The sequence below is a fragment of the Dasypus novemcinctus genome, chromosome 12, assembly GCF_030445035.2.
Source record: "Dasypus novemcinctus isolate mDasNov1 chromosome 12, mDasNov1.1.hap2, whole genome shotgun sequence".
Taxonomy (NCBI): Eukaryota; Metazoa; Chordata; class Mammalia; order Cingulata; family Dasypodidae; genus Dasypus; species Dasypus novemcinctus.
In genome coordinates, this window is record NC_080684.1 from 102,460,637 (window position 1) to 102,483,615 (window position 22,979).

Consider the following 22,979-nt stretch of genomic DNA (forward strand, 5'->3'; position numbering starts at 1 on the left):
TTTAATATCCACAATATATAAAGAAATCCTACAAGTGAAAAGTAAGAAGACAAATAAATGCATTTTTAAATGGCCAAAAGGCTTAAAAGGAAATTTCTCCAAAGAGGATATACGATTGGTCCAAAGGCATGTGAAAATATTCTGAGCATCATTTGTCTTGAGGGAAATGCAAATCAAAACCACAATAGGATACCATTTCAAATCCACTAGAATGGCTATTAGGAAAAACAAAGAGTGTTGTTGAGGATATAGAAAACAGGAACATGAATTCACTGCTGGTGGGAATGCAGAATGGTGCACCTGCTGTGGAAGACAGCTTGGCAGTTCCTCAGAAAGCTTGGTATGGAATTACCATATGATCCAGCAATTCCTCGACTGGGTATATAACCAAAAGAACTGAAAGGTGGGACTCCAGATATTTGCACACCGATGTTCAGAGTGGTGTTATTAATGATTGCAACCAAGTGTCCATCATCTGATGAATGGATAAACTAAATGTGGTATATACATACAATGGATCACTATTCAGCCCTAAAAAGGAATGAAGTTCTGATGCAAGTCAACATGGATGCACCCTGAAGACATTGTGTGGAGTGAAATAAGCCAGACATGTGCCTTGCCATGTGCAGAGTAGTCAAGATTTACCTGCAGCCTGTCTTCTCAAAGAAGAATGAAGCTTTTAAAGACTGATGCTGTATTTTATTTTTAAGACTCTGTGTTTCATTTTGTAAAGTTAATATCGATATGTCTTCAGGTTTATTAACTTTCCTCCTGCAATGGTCTAATCTATTTTTCACCTCAGACATTATAGTTTTCATCTTCAGAAGTTTGATTTGCATCTTTTTAGATCTTCTATGTTTGTATTTAACGTGACCTGGCATACTAGCTTCTTGAACATATGGAATATAGTTATTAATAAGAACTGTTTTAACCTCCTTGTATATTAATCCTATCATCTATCTATATCACTTCCAGATCAGTTAGATAGATTGATTTTCTCCTCATTATGAGTTGTATTTTTTCTTTTTGAAAATTGTGGTCGAATATACATAACATAATAATCACTGTAACTTATTTAAGTGTACAATTCTATGATATTAAGTACAGTGTCAATGCCGTGTAACTTTCCCAGTATCTATTTTCAGAACATTTTCATCATCTCAAACAGAAACTCATACCCATTAAACAGTAACTCTCCATTCCCCTTTTCTCCTAGCCCCTGGTAAGCATTATTCTGCTTTCTGTCTCTATGAATTTGATTTTTCTAAGTATTTTAAATAACAGAAGTAATATAATATGTGTCCTTTCATGTCTAGCTAATTTTACTCAACAAGATGTCATCAAGGTTCATCCATATTGTAGCAAGCTCTCAGCACTCATTACTTTTTACAGTTGAATAATATTCCATTGCATGTATACACCACATTTCATCTGTTAATATACACAGGTTGCTTCCACGTTTTGGCTCTTGTGAAAAATATTGCTATTTTACATTGGTATACAAACATTTGTTTGAGTCTCTGTTTTGATTTATTTTGAAAATATACATAAAAGTGGAATTGCTTGGTTGTATGGTAATCTGTTTATCTTTCTGAGGAAATGCCAAACTGTTTTCCACAGCAGCTGCACCATTTTACATTTTACAATGCACAAGGTTCCTATTTCTCTGCATCCTTACCAAACCTAGTTATTTTCAATGTAAAAAATAATAACTAACCTAATGGGTGTTAAGTGGTATCATTGTGGTTCTGTTTGCATTTCTCTAATGACTAATGATGTTGGACATCATTTCATGTGCTTATTGACTATATATATATTTTCTTTGTGGAAATGTCTATGCAAATCCTTTGCCCATTTTTAAATTGGGTTGTTTGTCTTTTTGTTGTTGAGTTGTAGGGGTTCTTTATATATTTTGCCTATTAAACACTTTTCTGATATATGGTTTCCAAACATTTTCTCCAGTTCTATAGGTTCTTTTCACTTTCTTGCTAATGACCTTTGATATACAAAAGCCTCAAATTTTGATGAATTCCAACTGATCTTTTTTTTCTTGTGTTGCACATGTTTTGGGTGTAAAATCTAACAATCCATTACTACAAAGTCTTAAAGATGTTTTCCTATGTATTTTTTAAAGAGTTTTGTCTTGTTAGCTCTTATATTGAGGTGGCTGATCCATTTTTTTTTTAAGATTTATTTTATTTCTCTCCCCTTCTCCCCTGCCCTCCACCCCAGTTGTCTGTTCTCTGTGTCCATTTGCTACGTGTTCTTCTTTTCGTCCACTTCTGTTGCTGTCAGCAGCATGGGTATCTGTTTTTCTTTTTGTTGCGTCATCTTGCTGTGTCAGCTCTCCGTATGTGCAGTGCCATTCTTGGGCACGCCGAACTTTCTTTTGCACTGGGTGGCTCTCCTTATGGGGTGCACTCCTTGTGCGTGGGGCTCCCCTACATGGAGGACACCCCTGCATGGCATGGCACTCCTTGCATGCATCCACATTGCACATGGGCCAGCTCGACACGGGTCAAGGAGGCCCGGGGTTTGAACCACGGCCCTCCCATGTGGTAGACGGATGCCCTAACCACTGGGCCAAGTCTGCTTCCTGGCTGGTCCATTTTTGAATTAATATTTGGATATGGTGAGATATGGAGTTCTAAATTCATTCTTTTGCATGTGGATTTCCACTTGTTCCAGGAACATTTGTTGGAGAGATTATTCTTTCCTCCATTGAATGGATTTGGCGCTCTTGTCAAAAATCAACTAACCATGCTTTGGGGATAATAGTGGTTTAGAAAGACAGAGGACTCACTTCTCTCCCTGAAAAATTGCTACAGGACAGGTAGAAACAGCCAGAAGAGAGAGGAACACAGGGGGAAAAATGTCAGTGGGAAGACCAGGAGTAGATGCTGAACTGCAGCTGCTCACACCCTACCCAACCTCCACAAGCAGATAATTTTGACTATTCTGGCTGGGCTGGTAACTACAGACAGGGTGTGGGGTGGGGTGCAAGGATCCACCTCCCCAGGGAAAAGGAGAGAGGGACACAGTCTAATGCTGACTCAGCTTTTGGCCAACAAGTTTGGTCTACTGTGTCCCATGAGCACATCCAGGCCAGAAAGGGCCATGCCACTGTTTGCCCTTGGGGCTGGCATAGGCCTAAAGAGACCTGCCCCTCCTGACCAGGCGTGGTTTTTGAGGATGCTGACAGGAGGGGAATTCTTTCCTACACAGGGAGAGGGAAGGGGCTACCCGCAAAGGTTGGAGAACACCTTCTGAGAGAGTTTGAAATCCGAGGCTCTTAGCCTTCAGGCAGGATCCTCTCTAACAGTGATCCAGGTGGTGTTGTAGCAAACACACTCTACCAGGCTTTGAACTGAGAGGGCTGCCAGAGAGCACCACCTGCTGGTGGGCCAAGAACATGCATCTGAGGAAATTAAAAGTAAATATGTGAGAGGCTTTTACCTGGCCTTTACGGCCATCCTCTCCCATGCCCTTGGAAGCAGGTCTGCAACCCATCACTGGGTCCATGACCCAGATGTGAGCAACTAACAAGGATAATCCTACAGCCCTAGAACAGGTTGAACCAAGAATCAAAGTATGGCAGTAACACAATCTCCCACCACTAAATACCTATGGAAAGAGAGAGAAATGGAGCATCAGTGCAAACTCACCATTATAATCAGATGTCTAGACATCAGGAAAAATTACGAGCCATACTAAGAAAATGGAAGTAATAGCGCAAGTGAAAATTTATCAAGGCCCCAGATGAGACAGAATTTGAGACAACTAATCAATGAGATTCATACATATTTCCAAAATCAAATTAATGAGTTGAAAGACAATATGGTGGGGAAGCAGCCTTGGCTCAATGGATAGAGCTTCTGCCTACCACATGGGAGGTCCTTGACTCGTGTGGAGCTCACCCACGTGCAGTGCTGATGCGCGCAAGGAGTACCGTGCCTTGCAGGGGTGTCCCCCGTGTAGGGGAGCCCCATGCACAAGGAGTGCACCCTGTAAGAAGAGCCACCCAATGTGAAAGAAAGTCCAGCCTGCCCAGGGGTGGCGCCACACACACGGAGAGCTCACATAGCAAGATGATGCAACAAAAAGAGACACAGATTCCCATGCTGCTGACAAGAATGGAAGTGGACACAGGAGAACACACAGGGAATGGACACAGAGAGCAGACAACTGTGGGTGGGGGGCAGGGGAGAAATAAATACAAAATAAATAAATCTTTAAAAAAAAGAAAGACAATATGGCAAAGAGATAAAGGACATCAAGAAGACTCTGACTGGAGCAGATGTAGCTCAAGTGGCTGAATTCCTCCTTCCCATGTACAAGGTCCTGGGTTCAATCCCTGGTATCTCCTAAAAACAAAACTAACAGGAGAGTGGATGTGACTCAAGCAGTTGAGTGCCCTCCTCCCACATAGGAGGTCCCAGGTTCAGTTCCTGGTGCCTCCTAAAGAAGACAAACAATAAGCAGACATTGAGCAAAAATAACAAGCAGACAACGAGCAAAAAAAACCTATCAGACAATGAGCAAAAACAACGAGCAGACAAGCCAAAAAAACACAAAAACAAGTGAGCAGGGAGCAGGGGTGGCTCAAGCAGTTGAGCACCTGCCTCCCACACGAGAGAGCCCAGGGTCAGTTTCTGATGGCTCCTAAAGAAACAAACAAACAAAGAAAAAACAAATGTAAAAACCAACCCATTGCAGAGTTGATGTAGCTTAGTGGTTGAGTGCCTGCACTCCATGTATGAAGTCCCAGAACATCCTAAAAAGAAGAAGAAGAAGACACCGAGTGAGCACAAGGAAGAATTTGAAAACCAGAATAGAAAAGTGACAGAGTTCATGAGAATGAAAGATACTATAGGTGAGATCAAAAACACATGGTTAGGGCATCCATCTACCACATGGGAGGTCCGTGGTTCAAACCCTGGGCCTCCCTTACCCATGTGGAGCTGGCCCATGCGCAGTGCTGTTGCACACAAGGCGTGCCGTGCCATGCAGGTGTGTCCCCACGTAGGGGAGCCTCACGTGCAAGGAGTGCGCCCTGTAAGGAGAGCCACCCAGTGTGAAAGAAAGTACAGCCTGCCCAGGAATGGCACTACACACACAGAGAGCTGACACAGCAAAATGATGCAACAAAAAGAAACACAGATTCCCATGCCACTGACAACTACAGAGGTGGACATAGAAGAAGACACAGCAAATGGACACAGAGAACAGACAACTGGGGCGGGAGGGGGAAGGGCAGAGAAATGAATAAAAATAAATAAATCTAAAAAAAACACATTAGAGACATACAACAGCAGGCTGTTAATAATAGAAGAAAGAAAAAGTGATACTGAAGATAGAACGGCTGAAAGAGAAGAGAGAGAACAGAGAGAAAAATGAATGGAAACAATTGAGCAGGGCCTCAGGGAATTGAACTAAAACATGAATTGCAACAAAGAGGAATACAAGTCATGGAATTTCCAGAAGGAGAAGAGAAGGAAAAGGGGGCAGAAGTATTATTTCGGGAATAATGCTAAAAATATCCCAACTCTCTTGAAAGAAATGAATTTATATGCCTAAGAAGCACAGTGTACTCCAAGCAGAATAAATCCACATAGACCTACTCCAAGACACACACTACTCAGAGTGTCAAATGTCAATGATAAAGAGAAAAGTCTTGAGAGTAGCAAGTGAGAAGCAAACCATCAGATACAAGGGACCCCCAGTAAGACTTAGTACAAAAACGATGCGAGAATTGCTTGGGCGCTACAGTTAGGTCAGCGCCTTCCTCCAACCTCCACGCCTCAGTGCTGGAAGTGGTGGGATCCTCTGAAGCCTCACTGCAGAATAGCCTTCTTCTGCAACACCTGGAGGGTGACAAGCATCAGCTCTGGCTCCTGGAACCTGGTATCCTGGGCGGGATTCCGAGTCTGGCTAAGAGTGAAGAGAAGATGATTGACAAGTCCATTGACAGCTGCACCTTCCAAGCAGCACTGGCCTGCGGGAGTACCAGGGAAAATCAGTCTGGAAGAACAGTGGTTGCATCACTGGAGGAGCCAATGGTTTCAGAGTGGCTTGCAGGCTGGAGTCACTGGCTGTGGAGATGTTGCTGTGCTCTGCTGCAATCAATTATTACCTATAGTGAGAATAATTCCCTGTGGGGAAGGCTGACCCCAGCTCAGGATCAGAGCTGTTCTATAGAGACGTTTCTGCATCTATCCGGGGCACTTGCTTGACAGACCGAAGACGTTTGTTTTCCCTCTTTCCATTGGTGGTGTGAGGGAGCTGCATGGCTGGGATCTGTCTCCAACTTTCTGAGCAGCCCCACTCTGTGCTGCTGTTCCTGGATGATAGCCAGAGCTTTACAGAGGGATGAGCAGTGGCCAGAGTCTCATGTTACTGCAAGATCCAGAGATGAGGTATTGCCTTTTTGGAATTAGGCTCCCCAGAGTTTCAGTCCTGATCACAGCTGGTGCTCTGGGGACACCTCCTCTGGCGACAGAGGTGTCAAAGTTCTCTACCTCTACCCAGGAAAGCGTTCTACCTTGGAACTCAGTGTAGTCGTCAGTTTGCATAACTGCACTGGGAGAAGTAAATTAATGCCATCAAAAAAACACAAAAAACTGCCGATTTCCCATCAGAAACCATGGAGGTGAGAAGACAGTGGTATGATACAATTAGGAGACTGAAAGAGAAAAATAGCCAGCCATGAATTCTTTGTCCAGCAAAATTGACCTTTAAATATGAAGGTGATTTAAAAATATTTACAAATAAACAGATGCTAAGAGAATTTGAAAAAAGAACCTGCCATTGCAGTAAGTGTTAAAGAGAGGCTTATAGGCTGAAAGAAAAAAAAAAAGAGAGCTATGCCTGGAAGGGAATGTAGAGGCCAAAGAGCAGGAAGGATAACCAAAAGAGTAAGAAGACAGATGAAAGTAAGATAGGACATATGAAAACCAAAGAATAAAATGGTGGAAGTAAAAAATGTATTTACAGCAATATCATTGAATGTGAATGGATTAAACTCCCCAATCAAAAGATGTAGGCTGACAGAATGGATTAAAAAAAAAAAACAACCACGAGCCATCCATATGCTGCCTACAGGAGACCTACCTTAGGCACAGGGATATAAACCAGCTGAAAGTGAAAACTTGTAAAAAAATAATCTGTGCAAACACTTACCAAAAAAGAGCAATGGTAGCTTTACTAATATCAGACAAAAGAGGCTTTAACTGCAAAATAGTTAAGGAGATACAAAAGGCCATTATATATCAATAAAAGGGACAATCCCCCAGGAGATATAGCAGATATAAATATCTATGCACCAAACCAGGGTGCCCCAAAATACATGAGAGAATCTCTGGGAAAACTGATGGGTGAAATAGTCATCTCTAATATAATTGTTGAAGCCTTCAATACACCACTCACATCATTAGATAGAACAACTAGACAGAAGATCAACAAGGAAATAGAGATCTTGAACAATATGATCAACGAGTTAGACCTAACAGATATATACAGAATGTTGCATTCCAAATCAGTGGACTATACATTCTTCTCAAATGCCATGGGTCTTTCTCTAGGATAGACCTCGTTAGGTCACAAGCAGGTTTCACTAAATATAAAAAGACTGGAATTATACAAAGCACCTTCTCAGATCATAATGGAATGAAACTGGAAATCAATAATAGATGTGAAAAAGGACAATTTGCAAATGTGTGGAGGGTCAACAACACACTCCTAAACAACTAGGGGTCAAAGAAGAAACTTTAAATGAAATCAGTAAACATATTGAGACAAATGAAGAGGAAAAAACAAGTTATGGGATAGAGCAAAAATAGTGCTGAGAGTGAAATTTATAGCTCTAAATGCCTTTATTAAGATAATGCAATGAAAAGACACAGATTCCCGGTGCTGCTGACAAGAATCCAAGCAGACACGGAAGAACACAGAGCAAATGAACAGAGAAAGCAGACACCTCGGGGGGTGGGATGGTGGGGAAGGAGAGAGAAATAAATTTTTTAAAAAAGAAAATCAATCGAAACGACCACATTAACAAATTGAAGGGGAAAAAAACACATTATAATCTTTTTTGAAAAATAAATATTTATTTATTCCCCCAGCCCCTTCCCCTCCTCCTGCCCTGCTGTTTTTGCTGTCTGTGTTGTCTTCTCTTCTCATTTTCTCTCCTCTAGGATTCACCGGGATTTGATACTGGAAATCTCTGATGTGGAGAGAGGTTCCCTGTCAATTGTGCTGCCTCAGTTTCTGGTTTCTGCTGTGCTTCACCTTGACTCTCCCCTTGTCTCTCTTATGATGAGTCATCATCTTGCTGCGTGACTCACTTGTGTGGGGCACTGGCTCACCAAGTGGGCCCTCACATGGGCACTGGCTCACCAAGCAGGCATGCTTTCTCTTTTTCACGAGGAGGCCCCAGAGATTGAGCCGAGTCCTCCCATATTATAGGTAGAAACTCTATTACTTGAGCCACATCTGCTTCCCCATTATCATTTTGATCAATGCAAAAAGGCATTCAACAAAATCCAGAATGCTTTCTTGATAAAAACACTTCAAAAGATAGGAATAGATGGGAAGTGGTCGTAGTTCAACTGATAGAGGGTCCTTCTACCATATGGAGGGTGCAGGGTTTGCTCCCCAGGGCCTCCTGAGCCATGTGGTGAGCTGGCCCAGGCACAGTGCTGCCACGCGCAAGGAGTGCCGTGCCATGCAGGGGTGCCCCTGCGTAGGGGTGCCCCATGCCCAAGGAGTGCACCCCGCAAGGAGAGCCACTGGGCATGAAAAAAAGTGCAGCCTGCCCAGGAGTTGTGCCATACACACAGAGCTGATGCAGCAAAGTGACACAACAAAAAAGAGATGCAGTTTCCCAGTGCTGCTGGATAATGCAAGCAGACGCAGAAGAACACACAGCGAAAGGACACAGAGAACAGACAACAGGAGGGAAGGGGAGAGAAATAAAATAAATCTTTAAACAAAACAAAACAAAAAAGATAGGAATAGAAGGAAAAGTCTTCTCTATGATAAAGATCATATATGAAAAAAAAAAAAAAACACAAAAAACCCAGCCAACATCATACTCAATGAGGAAAGTTGAAAGATTTCCCTCTAAGATCCAGAACAATACAAGGATGCCCACTGTCATCACTGTTATTCAGCATTGTGATAGAAGTTTAAGCTGCAACAATTAGAGAGAGAGAGGGAGGGGGAAAAAAAAAGCAAGTAGGAAAAGAGGAAGTAAAATTCTCACTATCTGCAGATGACATGATCCTTTATTTAGAAAATTCTGAAATATCTATGACAACGCTATTAGAACTAATAAATGAATTCAGAAAAGTGGCAGGATAGAAGATCAACACTCAAAACTCAGTCTTTCTATATACTAGTATTGAAAAATCTGAGGAGGAAATCAAGGAAAAATTCCATTTACAATAGCAACAAAAAGACCCAAAAACCTAGGAATCAATTTAACCAAAGAAGTACAGGACTTATAATCCTAAAACTACAAAACACTGCTAAAAGTAATCAAAGAAGGCCTAAACAAATGGAAAGACATTCTATGTTCATGGATTAGAAGACTAAATATTGGGGTGACATCAATCCTACCCAAACTGATTTATAGATTCAATGCAATACAGTCAAGTCTCTAACAAAATTCTGTTTTCCAGAAATAGAAAAGGTAATTACCAAACTTATTTGGAAGGTAAAGTGTATTCTAAAAAAGAGGGATATGGGAGGACTTTCACTGCCTGACCCTGAAATATATTACAAAGCTACAGCGGTCAAGACAGCATGGTATTGTCATAAAGAGAAGACACATCGATCAGCAGAATAGAATTGAGAGTCCAGAAATAAAACCTCAGCTCTACAGCCAACTGGTTTTTGACAAACCTACCAAGTCCATGTTGTTGGGACAAAGCAGTCTCTTCAACAAATGGTACTAGGAGTACTGGATATCCATAACCAAAGAATGAAAGAGGGCCCCTATCTCACTCCCTAGACAAGAATCAACTCAAGATGGATCTGAGACCTAAATATACAAGCCAGGACCCTAAAACTACTAGAAGAAAATGTAGTGAAACATCTACAAGTCCTTGTGGTAGGTGGTCGTTTTGGGGCCCTTCCAAAGCATGAGCAGTGAAAGAAAAAAACTGATAAGTGGGATGTCCTCAAAATTTACCATTGCATCTCAAAGGAGTTTGTCAAAGGGTGAAAAGGCAGCAAACTCAGTGGGAGAAAATATTCGGAAATCACATACCCGGTAAGGGTTTAATATCCATGATATATGAACAAATGCTACAACTCAACAATAAAAAGACAAACAACCCCATTTTAAAAATGGGTAAAAGACTTAATAGACATTTGTCCAAAGAAGAAATACAAATGGCAAAAAATCTCATGAAAAAAAAATGTTCAACATCACTAACAATTATGGAAACACAAATGAAAGCTATGATGAGATATCGTTTCACCCCTTTTAAAATGGCCACTTTTAAAAAGTCAAACTTAGAAGCATTGGAGGATGTGGAGAGAGAGATTTGCCACATGACCCTGTGTATTAGTCAGTCAAAAGCATGCTGATGCCAGATACCAGAAATTGGTTATTTTTTATAAAGGGTATTTTGGGGTAGGAACTTACAGATACCAGGCCATAAAGCATAAGTTCCTTCCCTCACCAAAGTCTATTTTCACATGTTGCTGCCCACGTCTGCAAGGGCTCAGTCTTCCTGGGTTCCTCCTTTCAAGAGTCTTGCTTCTCTCTGGGTTCATGGTTCCTCTCTTCCCAGGGCTTGCTTCTCTTTCCTCTGTGTGCTTACTTCCTAGGGCTCTAGTTTAAGGCTTCAGCATCAAACTCCAACGTCAAAACTCTTTCCTCACTGGGCAGGACCATCTACCCTCTTCAACTGCTGGGGCAAACTCATCCTCTCTGTACACATGGGTAGGCTTCTTCTCTTGGCCCAAGGTGATGTCCTAATTCCAGATCTCAGCTTCCATGGTTTTCCTCTTGAAAATGTTTCCTCATTTCTTCTTCCATATCCCCTTTCTATGTCCCTGTCATTCCAGGCTGACAGTGGATTTTTTCATACAACTCTCTCAAGAAGTCTGTTGGTTTAGCATGCAAGAAGCAGGGATCCAAGCCCTCAGACAGTAAGACTTTCCACCAGTCTTTCTGACATAACTGCATCTTCAATTCTGATTTACAAGTTCCAAGTTTAGTTAAGTTCTCTAATGGGGCACTTTCTTCTGGGAGCTTGATTTCCAGACGCTTGGAATTTCTAGGATTAATTTTCTGTTTTCTTTGTGCTCGATAGTTCAGTCTTCAGTATATCTCTCTCATCTAGCATTTTGTTATAAGCTGCAAGCAGAAACTAAGCCGCATTCTCAGGATTTGCTTTGGGAATTTCTTCAGCTAAATGCCCAGGCTCTTCATTTTCAAATTCTGCATTCCATAAATCACCAGGAGTTAATCTTGCTAATGTCTCTGCAACTTTAAAACAGGGATCGCCTTCCCTCCATTTCCAATAATAGTTTCATCATTTACTTCTAAGGCATCATAAAAAGGCTCTTCAGCATCCATATTGTTATCAAAAGTCTCTTCAAAGTGATCTAGGCCTTTTCCATCAAGCATTTCACAATTCCTCCAAAAAATACCCCTTACCCATTTATAAAACCATTCCAGCATTTCAGTAATTGTAAAAGAACTTCCCTACTCCTTGGTACCAAATTCTTTATTAGACAGCCAAAGGGGTGTGTCGCAGTGTGGGCTTGCCCGGAGGGCCGCTGCAGGGGCAGTGTGGGCTCGGGCAGAGGGCTGCAACACACGGAGGGGCCTTCCAAGAAGGCGCTCTGGGGCCGGCAAGGTGCGGAGGACGCACGGTAGGAAGAAGACTACCGAGGAGACCAGGATCTGTGCGCAAGTCTGATTTATTCAGGAAGTACAGCGGTTAATATAGGGCGAAGATGGGGGAGGGGCAGGGGGCGTGGCCGGGGGGCGGCAGACGGCTGATAGGTTCGTGCAGGGGTGCATCACTGGTTGCGGGCAGAAGACGGGGTAGCCAGGGTTCTCGGCAGCAGCGAGGCGGGGCTGTCATGGCGCGGCAGTGGCCCTTGGGGGAGAGGCGGGGTTAGGCCACCGAGGGGGAAGCGGGTGCAGCTGGGCAGAGGGGCGGGCAGTACACCCGAACCCCAAGCGGAGGGCCTTAATGCCCGTTCCCGCCACCCGGGTCCGACTCGCACCAGTGCCTGGAGACGAGCCGACCCTTGCTGTCGCCGCGCTCCCACATGGTGCCACCCTACATTTCCCCCTTTTCTTTTATTAAGCACCAAAGAAGGCAGAAGAGGAAGGGCCAGCGCTCATTTTGTTGGGGGGGGCCTCGCCAGGCAGCGCGTTCGAGAAGCCTGTCTTGGGGGGGGGTGAAGGTGGGTGGCGGCGGCCGCCGGGCCCTTTCAGCTTGGGCTAGGTGGAGTAGCCGCAGAACTTGTTGGCGGAGAGGGTCGGGCTCGGCATTCAGGGTCATCATGGCCATCTGAGGGGCGAGGTGTCGCTGGTGACGTTTCTCTCTCCGGGTCAGGCGTTTGGCAGTGGCGGGCCGGATGAGGCGTCCTGGGATCCAGATGGGCTGGGCGGCGTCATCTGGAAAGACACAAGCAAAACCCCTTCCCTGGGCAAGGAGGGGGGCAGGCCCTGACCAGATGTTAGTCTTGGGGTCTTTCCACTGAACAAGGGGGGCCTGTGTGGGCCCGTAGGACGGGCCCCAATGAGCATGTACTGGGGAAAGGCCATCCTCATCAAAGCAGAGGAGGTTGTGGTGGATTAAGGCAGAGGTGACAATTTCTCCAGGTGTGTGGAGGGGATGGTTGCTCCTTTCCTTTTGAATAAGATGCTTGAGGAAGAGATGAGTGCATTCAACCATGCCTTGACCTTGGGGGTTGAACGGAATTCCAAAGTGATGAGTGCTGTTGTATAACCTCAGGAACGCGGCGAAGGAAGCGCTGCGATATGCTGGTCCATTGTCGGTTTTCAGGTCCCATGGGACTCCCATGAAGAGGATGGCTTGTCTGAGGGCCTGAATGCAGTGCTTGGCTGTTTCTCCTGGGAGGGGAACGGCATAGCACAGGTGGGAGAAGGTGTCGATGGCCACATGGAGATACTTGAGCCTGCCGAACTGGGGCACGTGGGTGACGTCCATTTGCCATCGGGCATTGGGGCATAGCCTGCGCGGATTAACTCCTTGCGGCTGTAGCGGCCCAAGGGGCAGAAGGGGTGCACAGGTTCGGCAGCATCTGACCATGTGCTTGCAGTCCTGGATGGAAAGTTCCGGGAACAACTTGTGAAGGCTCCTGGCAGAGAAGTGAAATCGAGAGTGGAGTAGCTTGGCTTGGTTGAGGAGGTCGCCAGGTGGAGGGGCGGGCGGTCAGCCTCCCGAGTGCTCTACTGAGGCTGGGAGGGCTTGGACAGCTTGATTGGCGAGGTTATTGCCGGCGGCGATAGGTCCAGGAAGGCCAGAATGGCTCCTCACATGGGCGATGTACCAGGGCGCCATGCGGTTTTCCAAGAGACTCTGGAGAGTTAGGAGTTCTTGGCCGATAGGCCTTTTGGCAGGAAAAAAACGTGGCGAAAGCCAAGACTTGGCAGACTTGCAAGGTGTACAGGCTGTCGGTGAAGATGTTGAGGGGTCTGTCGGGACAGGTGCGGAGAGCTAGGATGACAGCTTGGAGCTCTCCTACCTGGACAGAGTTCACGTTGATGTGGATGAGTATTTGAGGCTCTGACATACCATGCGAGTAGATGACAGCTGCGAACTTGTGCTTGGAGGCATCAGTGAAGGCGGTGGTGGCATGTGGGTAGGGGCGGCGAGATGGGAAGGGGTGGTGCGGCGGAGGGATGAAGGATAACTGGGAGATGCCCTGAAGCAGCCGAGGGCTGGGGTAGTGGTTGTCAAATTCGCCATGGAAGAGTTCCGCAAGGACTTGCATGTCTGGACTGGACAGAAGCAGCGCGGTGGTTTTCTTGGCATCAAGCGGCCACACAATGGTGTCAGGGGGAGTACCATATGTGTGGGTGCATTGCCGGACGAGGTCAATGGCCAAGGAGATCCAGAGGGTGACTTGCGGGCCGATTTTTCTGAGCTTGCTTTTGGCGGTATGGAGCCAGAGAAGGGGCTCTTTCTGCCAGAGGAGCCCAGTGGGCATACCCGTGGTAGGCAGGATCAGCACCAAGATGGCTCAGTTGGGGTCGTGACGCTGCAGTTGGCATTCTCGCAGGGCATCATTGACAGCTCGGATGGCCTCCTGCGCAGCCGAGGTAATAGCGATTTTCTTTGTTACGGCCTGTGGAGGGTCTTGGTCGGTTTGCAGGAGGGTGAAGAGGGGTTGTAGTTGAGCAGTGGTGATCGGGAGAGCCGAACAGAGCCAATTGATGTGCCCACAGATTTGCTGTAGCTCTGTCAGAGATAGCTTCTGCGGAATGGCCAGTTGGGGGGCCGCAGGCGTGATGGTGTTGTGGATGTTGAAGCCTAGAAAGGTGAAGGGGAGCTCCATGTGTACCTTATCTTGTTGGACTTGTAGGCCAAGGTCGTTGAGATGGCGCAGTAATGCTGTGACGATGGCTTGGAGGCCTCTGGGGGTTTCATGCGCCACGAGAAGGTCATCCATGTAATGAACAATGTATGCAAAGTTCTTTAATGGCTGAATTGCCTTATTGACATAAAGCTGGCAGATGGCCGGGCTGTTTCGCATCCCTTGCGGGAGGACTCGCCATTGGTAACGCTCAGCTGCTTCTTGGTGATTGGTGCACAGGAGCGTGAAGGCGAATTTTGGACGGTCTTTTGGGTGCAGTGGAATGGAGAAGAAACAGTCCTTGATATCGATGGTGGCGGCGCACCAGTGTCTAGGTATAGCCGTGGGGTGGGGGCACCCTGTTTGGGGGGAGCCCATTGGGCGGATGTGCTTGTTGATCTCATGCAGGTCATGGAGGAGCCGGTACTTGCCTGACTTCTTCTGAATGACGAAGACGGGTGAGTTGTACGGACTGGTGGATGGCTCAATGTGTCCTGTGTCGAGCTGGTCATAGACAAGAGCTCGGAGAACTAACAGTTTCTGGGATGAGATGGGCCACTGCTCCACCCAAATGGGCTCCTCGGTATCCCATTCAAGAGGAGTGGGTGCTGGAGGTGTAATGCGAGCAGTGGCGTATATCATTGGGGGGGAGCCGTGGATAGAATGGCTCCGCAGTTCGAGAGGACATTCCGGCCCCAGAGGATATTGTCGATGCCGGGCAGGACAAGGGGGCGGAAGGTGCCTTGGCGGCCTTCCTTGTCCTTCCAAATAAGATCTCGGCTGGTTTGGAATGAGGGAGCTGTTCCGGTGGCTCCAATGACGCGGGGGCCGGGGAGCACAACCCAGTTGTGTGTGGCTGTTTCTGGGAAGCAGGATATTTCTGCCCCGGTGTCAAGGATTCCCTCGAACCATTGGCCTTCAACCTCTAACTCCATTATTGGTTTCTTGGGTCCCAGTGGAACGGTCCACTTACAGCAGGGGGTGGTGGCGTGGGTGAGCGGCCTCTTGCTGGCGGGGCTGAGGCCTGCCCCCTCTCACGTTTAAAGGCTGCCGTTGGTTGTTGGCGGTGCGGCAGTCACGGGCCCAATGGTATCCTTTGCCGCAGCGGGGACATGGGGTGGGAGGCGCGCGTGGTCTGGCTCCTCCGGTGTCTCGAGGCGTGTTCGTGAATGGTCGTGGTCGGGCGGCATGAGGGCATTTGCAGGCAAAATGTCCGGTTTCTCCACATTTGAAGCAGTCGGAGGAGAGGGACATGGCCGTGGCTATGGCCTGAGCCAGCGCGGTGGCCTGCGGGTCTATGTGGGAGCAGGCCAGGATCCAGTCGTGTACTCCCCTTTCCTTCATTGGTAGGATGGCTTGTTGGCAGGCATTGGTGGCCCCTTCCAGAATGAGTTCCCGGGCAAGGGCTTGTTGCGCACGCTCGCCAGGGACCTTGCGCTTGCAGGCCTCCTGAACCCGGGATACGAAGTCGGCGAAGTCGTCGTCTTTTCATTGGACTAGCTTGGCAAGTGGCTCAGGTCTGGTGGCAGAGCAGCTGCGGAAAGCGCGGAAAGCCAGCTCGCGAAGTTGGAGCCAGAACTCGGGGGGGTCGTTGTGATATTGGGCTGGATTGGTGAATTGGCCCGTGCCTGTGTAAGCGTCCGGGGGATGGCGAGCCCCAACACGGGCGTTGTGTGCCACTTGCTTTTCTGCCTCTGATGTAAAGTGAGCACGCCAGTCGATGAATTGGCCGGGGGTTAGAATGGCCCAAGCGAGGGAAACCCAGTCATACGGAACTGCGAGCTGAGTGCTAAGCTCCTCAAGCAAATGTTGGGCGTACGGGCTACCGAGGCCGTCCTCTTTAACAGCCTTGAGGAGGTTTTTTATTTCGTCGGCTGTAAAGGGGTACCAATCCTGCGGATGGTGTCGCGAGGGGGCGGCATTCAGTGGGTATAAGAGCGGCGTCTGATGCGCGGGGGCCTCTGCCCACGGGGGCCAAGTACCCATGGGCCCTCTGGCGGATGAGGGATCCGCGGCGGGGGGTGCCCAGGGGGGGGGCGAGAACGTGGCTCGTCCCAAGATGGCGGTGCCTCACAAGATGGCGGACTGCCCCAGGGGGTAGGCGGCTTGTAAGATGGCGGCCGTTCCTCTTCCAGCGGGGGCCAAGATGGCGCCGTGGCCGGAGGGGGCGGGTATAGGGGGAGGGACTTCCCTTTATCCTCCCAAGAAGAAGGCGGAAGTTCGCCATCTTGGGGCGAGGTAGGTGCGTCTGGTTTGGGCGGGCAAGAGTCCAGGGCATTGTTGAGGTGGCTGGACAAGGACTCGGTGTCGGAATCACTGTCTGACTGAGACTCCTCTCCCTTGCTCTTACCGCAGGTGCAGGGGAAAGCGTCCCGATTGACGGGGGTGCCCTGGAGGCACGAGCGAATGGTGATGAGCGTGGGGAGAAGGCTGGGGGGAAAATGCTTGTTCTCATACTCCATAGCCACCGTGACGCGGTCAATGTGGTTAGTGTACGTGTCCGGGTCCCACAGCTGGCAAGTGGAAAGCCAGGGGTTGAAAGGCAGCAAAAGGTCCCAGTACATTTGGAGCTGCTTTACTGAGACATTCATATGATTGGTGTCTAAAAGGCTGGCAAGGGCCCTAACCTGAGGCGCCTGGCGGGAGGAAAGACGGCCGCCCATGGCACCGACGGCGGGACCTAGCGAAGACGGGGGTCCTTACCTTGCGGGCGAGGCGGGTGGGGGTCTGGCCGGGAAGTTGTTGCCCCCACGTTGGACGCCAAATGTCGCAGTGTGGACTCGCCCAGAGGGCCGCTGCAGGGCGGTGTGGGCTCGGGCGGAGGGCTGCAACACACGGAGGGGCCTTCCGAGAAGGCACTCCGGGGCTGGCAAGGTGCGGAGGACGCGCGGTAGGAAGAAGACTACCGAGGAGACCAGGATCTGTGCGCAAGTCTGATTTATTCAGGAAATACAGTGGTTAATATAGGGCGAAGATGGGGGAGGGGCAGGGGGCGTGGCCGGGGGGCGGCAGACGGCTGATAGGTTCGTGCAGGGGTGCATCACTGGTTGCGGGCAGAAGACGGGGTAGCCAGGGTTCTCGGCGGCAGCGAGGCGGGGCTGTCATGGCGCGGTGGTGGCCCTCGGGGGAGAGGCGGGGTTAGGCCACTGAGGGGGAAGTGGGTGCAGCTGGGCAGAGGGGCGGGCAGTACGCCCGAACCCCAAGCGGAGGCCTTAACGCCCGTTCCCGCCACCCGGGTCCGACTCGCACCGGTGCCTGGAGACGAGCCGACCCTTGCTGTCGCCGTGCTCCCACACAGTGCCACCCTACAGGGGTGTTGATGCAAAATACCAGAAAACTGCTGGCTTTTATTAAGCGTATTTATTTGGAGTAGAGCTTATCTATACCAGGCCATAAAGCCTAGGTTACTTTCCTCACCAAAGTCTATTTCCACATGTTGGAGCAAGATGGCTGCTGATGTCTGTGAGGTTCAGGCTTACTGGGTCCCTCCCTTCCAGGGTTTTGCTTCTCTCTGGGTTCAGGGTTCCTCTCTTCCTAGGGCTTGCTTCTTCCTGGGCTCAGGGTTCTTCTCTCCGTGGGGCTTGCTTCTCTATCCTTTGTGAGCTTACTTCCTGGGGCTCCTGCTTATGGCTTTACCATCAAACTCCAACATCAAAAACCCTTCAACTCTGTCCTTTGCCATGTCTTTAATCTGTGAGTCCCCATCTACCAGGGGGTGGGGTCTGAACACCCTACAGGCACAATGGGTTTGCCTGATTACTTAATCAAGTCAACCTCTGAATCCAATATAATCTAATATGCCCAAAAGAAAAGATCAGTTTACAAACATAATCCAATATTTCTTTTGAGAATTCATCAGTAATATCAAACTGCTACACCCTACAATACCACTACTGGGTATATACCCAGAACTGAGAGCAGTGATACAAACAGACTTCCACACACCAGTGTTCATAGTGGCATTATTCACTATTGCCAAAAGTTGGAAACAACCCAGGTGTCCATCAACCGAGGAACAGGTAAATAAATTGTATATTCGCAAGATGGAATATTATGCAGTTGCAAGGAAATGAAGTTGTAAAGCATAAGAAAACATGGATGAATCTGGAGGACATTATGTTGAGTGAAGCAAGCCAGACACAAAAGGACAAATAGGGTATGCTTGTGCTTTTATGAACTAAATATATTGTGTAAACTCATGGAGTCAGTGACTAGAAAGTAGGTCATCAGAAAATAGAATGAGGTTTGAGAATGGAAAGCTGAGAGTTAACCTTTGCAGAGTTGGTAAAAATGTTGTTTGTAAATCTTTGGAAATGAATAGAAAAGGTGAAAGCAGGGCAGTGTTTGTAACTAGTCCAGCTATCATATGGGCATGGCAGTAGTTGAAAGGGGAAGTCTAGCCACAGGCAGTGGAGATACTATGATCAAAAGGGTGGTTTTCCCCAGGCGAGGGTGACCATTGCACTCGGGATCTGCTGACCCTGCAATTTCCCCATGTGGGGGAATCTCCACTGCAGGATTTGTGTGCATGGGGGTTTCCATTCACACCTCCCCTGTTGCAGTAAAGCCAGGAGTTTTGAGTGGCAGAAAAACCCAAACAGCACTTGGAGAGGTGGAGGAACAGATTTATTATCCCAGGCCAGAGGAGAGTTAATCTCCAAATTCTGAGCATCCTTACTCAGGTTCCATAGGTTTATATAGGATTTTATATGGAACTAGCATGGCTCTTGCTCATTGACTAACACATTCCTAGGCAAAATTTTGCAAGCGGGGTTCCAGAAGCAGAAGGCAGGTGCATGGTTATACTTGTGTGGGCTGATTTACAGAAGTGGGGGGCAGGAGTGGTTTGTTAGATTACAGAAGGAGGGGAAAGGAGTGGTTTGTCTGATAGTTTTCTGCAAGGCCATGTTCTCACATGCTGATTTACAGAAGTGGGTGCAGTAGGGGCTCATTAGATATTTTTCTGCAAGGTTATGCTTTTTATTTCTTAACAGTTCCCCCTTTGATGCCCTTATAATTTTTATAGGGCATCACTTGTTTTAAGTGGAAAAAATAACTTAGGTTAGGAAAGCAATTTACAAGACACAAGTTATTAAGATTAGTATCCTTTTAACTACACTCCAGTTTTTGGGAGCTGTAGTTGCTAGTACAGTCTCAAACAGTAAGCCAAGCAGTTTGAAGAGGAGCAGGAATCACAGGGAACAGGAGTTTATCTAGTCAGGTGATGGTGATTTTCGGTGGCTCTGAGCAATTTGGATTTTCAAGGGACAGTCAGGCACAGGGGAGTTGTCAAGTCATCTTGTTTTCCATTGGACTGTGTCCTTTTAACTTCAGTATGATGAATCCAAGGGGTAAAATCTGAAACTTTGAGAGCAGAATTTTAAAAGATGAATAGCCGGAGTGTCCGGGAGTGCATCTGACTTTAAGGAGGGCTAATGGGATCAGATTTACTCACAGGAAGCCAGTTTTTTGACAGAACTTGGCTAGGGTAGTTTTGAGGGTTTGATTTATGCATTCCACTTTTCCTGAGTTCTGGGGCCTATATGCTGTGTGGAGCTTCCACTTAATTACTAACATTTTGTTAGTTCTTGGATGATGGCTGCTACTAAAGCCGGGCCATTGTTACTACCTATGGAGCAAAGTTTTAGTTATTTCTTTTGCTTTTTCAGTGCAGTTGGGAAAGGTTTTGTCTCAGCTTGAGAAGGTGCACATTATTATTAAAAAGGACTTATACCTTCAACTTGGTTTTATTTTTGTAGTCTGTTGTTAAGTTTTCAAAAGGGGCAGTTTCTGTGTGTTGGATGCCAGCCGGGGCTGAGGGCCTTGAGAGGGTTTTTTTTTCTTTTTTAAGATTTGTTTTATTTATTTCTCTCCCCTTCCCCCCACCCCGCCCCAGTTGTCTGTTCTCTGTGTCCATTTGCTGCATGTTCTTCTTTGTCTGCTTCTGTTGTTGTCAGCGGCATGGAAATCTGTGTTTCTTTTTGTTGCATCATCTTGCTGTGTCAGCTCTCCGTGTGTGCAGTGTCATTCCTGGGCAGGCTGTATTTTCTTTCACACTGGGTGGCTCTCCTTACAGGGCACACTCCTTGTGCATGGGCTCCCCTATGCGGGAACACCCCTGCATGGCAGGGCACTCCTTGTGCTTATCAGTACTGCGTGTAGGCCAGCTCCACACGGGTCAGGGAGGCCCGGGGTTTGAACCACGGATCTCCCATGTGGTAGACCCATTCTGTATCCACTGAGCCAAGTCCACTTCCCAGGAGGGGTTGTTTTAAGTGCAGGTTTGGCATTGGCTGCTAACAGTGGTGCAGAGCAAGGTCATCCAGGCAATGTAGTAATATTTCCCGAGCTGGGCTCCTAAAGCAGTTTTTTCCAGGTGGATGAGCTAGTGGTATTGTTGAACAAGAGTGTAGGTGGCCCCCTTTGGGATGAGGAGCTGGCTATCCAGGAGCAGCCAGCTTCCCTCTGGGGTCTGGTGGTTTTTTTTTTTTTTTGAGATGACAAACTTTAGATACCTAACTTGTTGCTGGCAAATCTAAGCCTTTTTCCAAGACTCTTAATAGCCAGTTTGTGGTAGAAGTTGTAGAAGGGCCCGAGTTCCTTCTCTGCAATTTTTTTATGTTTTGCTTGCCAGCAGGAGGTCATTTACATGCTGAAGGAGACTATATTTTAAGTCCTTTCATGGGAAGCCGCCAGGGCTTCTCCGAAGAGGGTGGGGGAGTTCTTGAAACCCTGCAGGAGCCAAGTCCAAGTTAATTGAGTCTTCTGTTGAGCTTTGGGATTCTGCCATCCAAAAGCAAATAGTGACTGGCTCTGGGGAGCCACTTGCAGCCAGAAAAAAATGTTTTTTAAGTTCAGACAAGTAAACCAGGTGACCTCAGGCGGCAATTGCCCCATTAAGGTGTATAGGTTAGGAACTGGGTCCGGTCAGGCTTTTTACTGGCAGCAGCGGAGTGTGCCAGGACGAAGTAGTCCCCCATTTTTGGGGTGGCCCTCCTCGATTGGTCAGGTCTGGATTTTGTAAGGCTGCTGCTAACAGGGAGACCTGCTGTTTCATTCGTTTTTGTTTTTGTTTTTGTTTTGTTTTCCTTTTAGTAGTTTTGTCCCGATTGACAAATACTTTGTGATTTAAGGGGATGGGAGATGTTCATCCCTCCGAATTCATTTAGCTTCTGAAGTTTTCGTTTAATGTCCAGTGCTACGTTGACCATCCTCTGGCTCAGGCTTCTGGGTTGAAGAGGGTGTAGATTCTGAAGGCCTCGCAGTGTTGCTTATAAAATTTCCTGGTGATTTTCCAGGTTTCTGGGTAATGGAGGCTGTTTTGCACATTTTTTTGGGCCACCTCGCTCTTTCTTGTATCCCTCTGAGGAGGGCTTCTCAATACCGCTGAAGGGCAGCTCATCTCTGATCAGTGTTGAAGTCCCAGGCTGGTTGAGCTTCCGGTGCTGCCTCTTGGGCCCATTCCTCTGGCTTCAAGACACCTGCGGGGGCCTGTTCTCACAACCACTTTCTGGATTTCATGAGGATCTAGAATCTTTCTTCCATATTGAACAGGGCTAGGAGGAGTTGGTGGCAATTATCCCAAGTGGAGTGGTTGGTTTGGGAAATGGACTCCATGGGGTCGATAAGAGCCTGAGGCTTTTCTGAATATGAAGGGTTGTGGTGCTTCCAGTTTAAGAGATCTGCAGTAGTGACAGGCTGATAAAACAGGATTGGTTTCCCAGGTTGGGCCATCCTGTCTGCACTGATTTGGGCTGGACCCTGTGTTTTACGGAGGGGCATCTGAAGGACACGCTGCGCTGACCAAAGTTTCTTTGCCAAAGGGGTTTCAGGATCCCCCTTGTGGGGGCTGATGGGCCCGGGGAGACTGGAGTTGGAGGAGTCTCTGGGAGATCTGCCTGTGGAGGCTCCAGGGCAGGGAGGTGTCCTGGAATGCCCGGAACATACCGCGGGGGTAATGGTTTTTTTCCCGGAGATTTTTGTAGAATAAGAGGTTTCGAGGTCTGGCCCTTTCAGTTACTAGGACCCTACTCTGACCCTTCCTTCCAACACAGAATTGAACCCAAGGGGGCAGGGTTTGGGCGATTTTTAAGTAGGAAATGATGTAAGTAAACCGATCAAGGTGGCCAGGGGTCCCAGTGACTGCCCGCAAAACTGCACAAACTTTGGCCACCTTTAAAGTTCCCTCTAAGGACTAGTCAACACTAAACTTAAGTCACTCTAATTTGCACAGAGCCTGGAGAGTTCTGGGGGCCATATGGACACTATAATCTCCAGAAAAGCCCTTCTTGAAGTTTTTTAATGTACAGTCTAAGACTGTGACTTTGGATAGTGATGATCCCATCCCTGAACCGGTGTCGCAGGACAAACAAAGGAGGGGAGCCTCTCATGAAGCCACTCAGATGCCC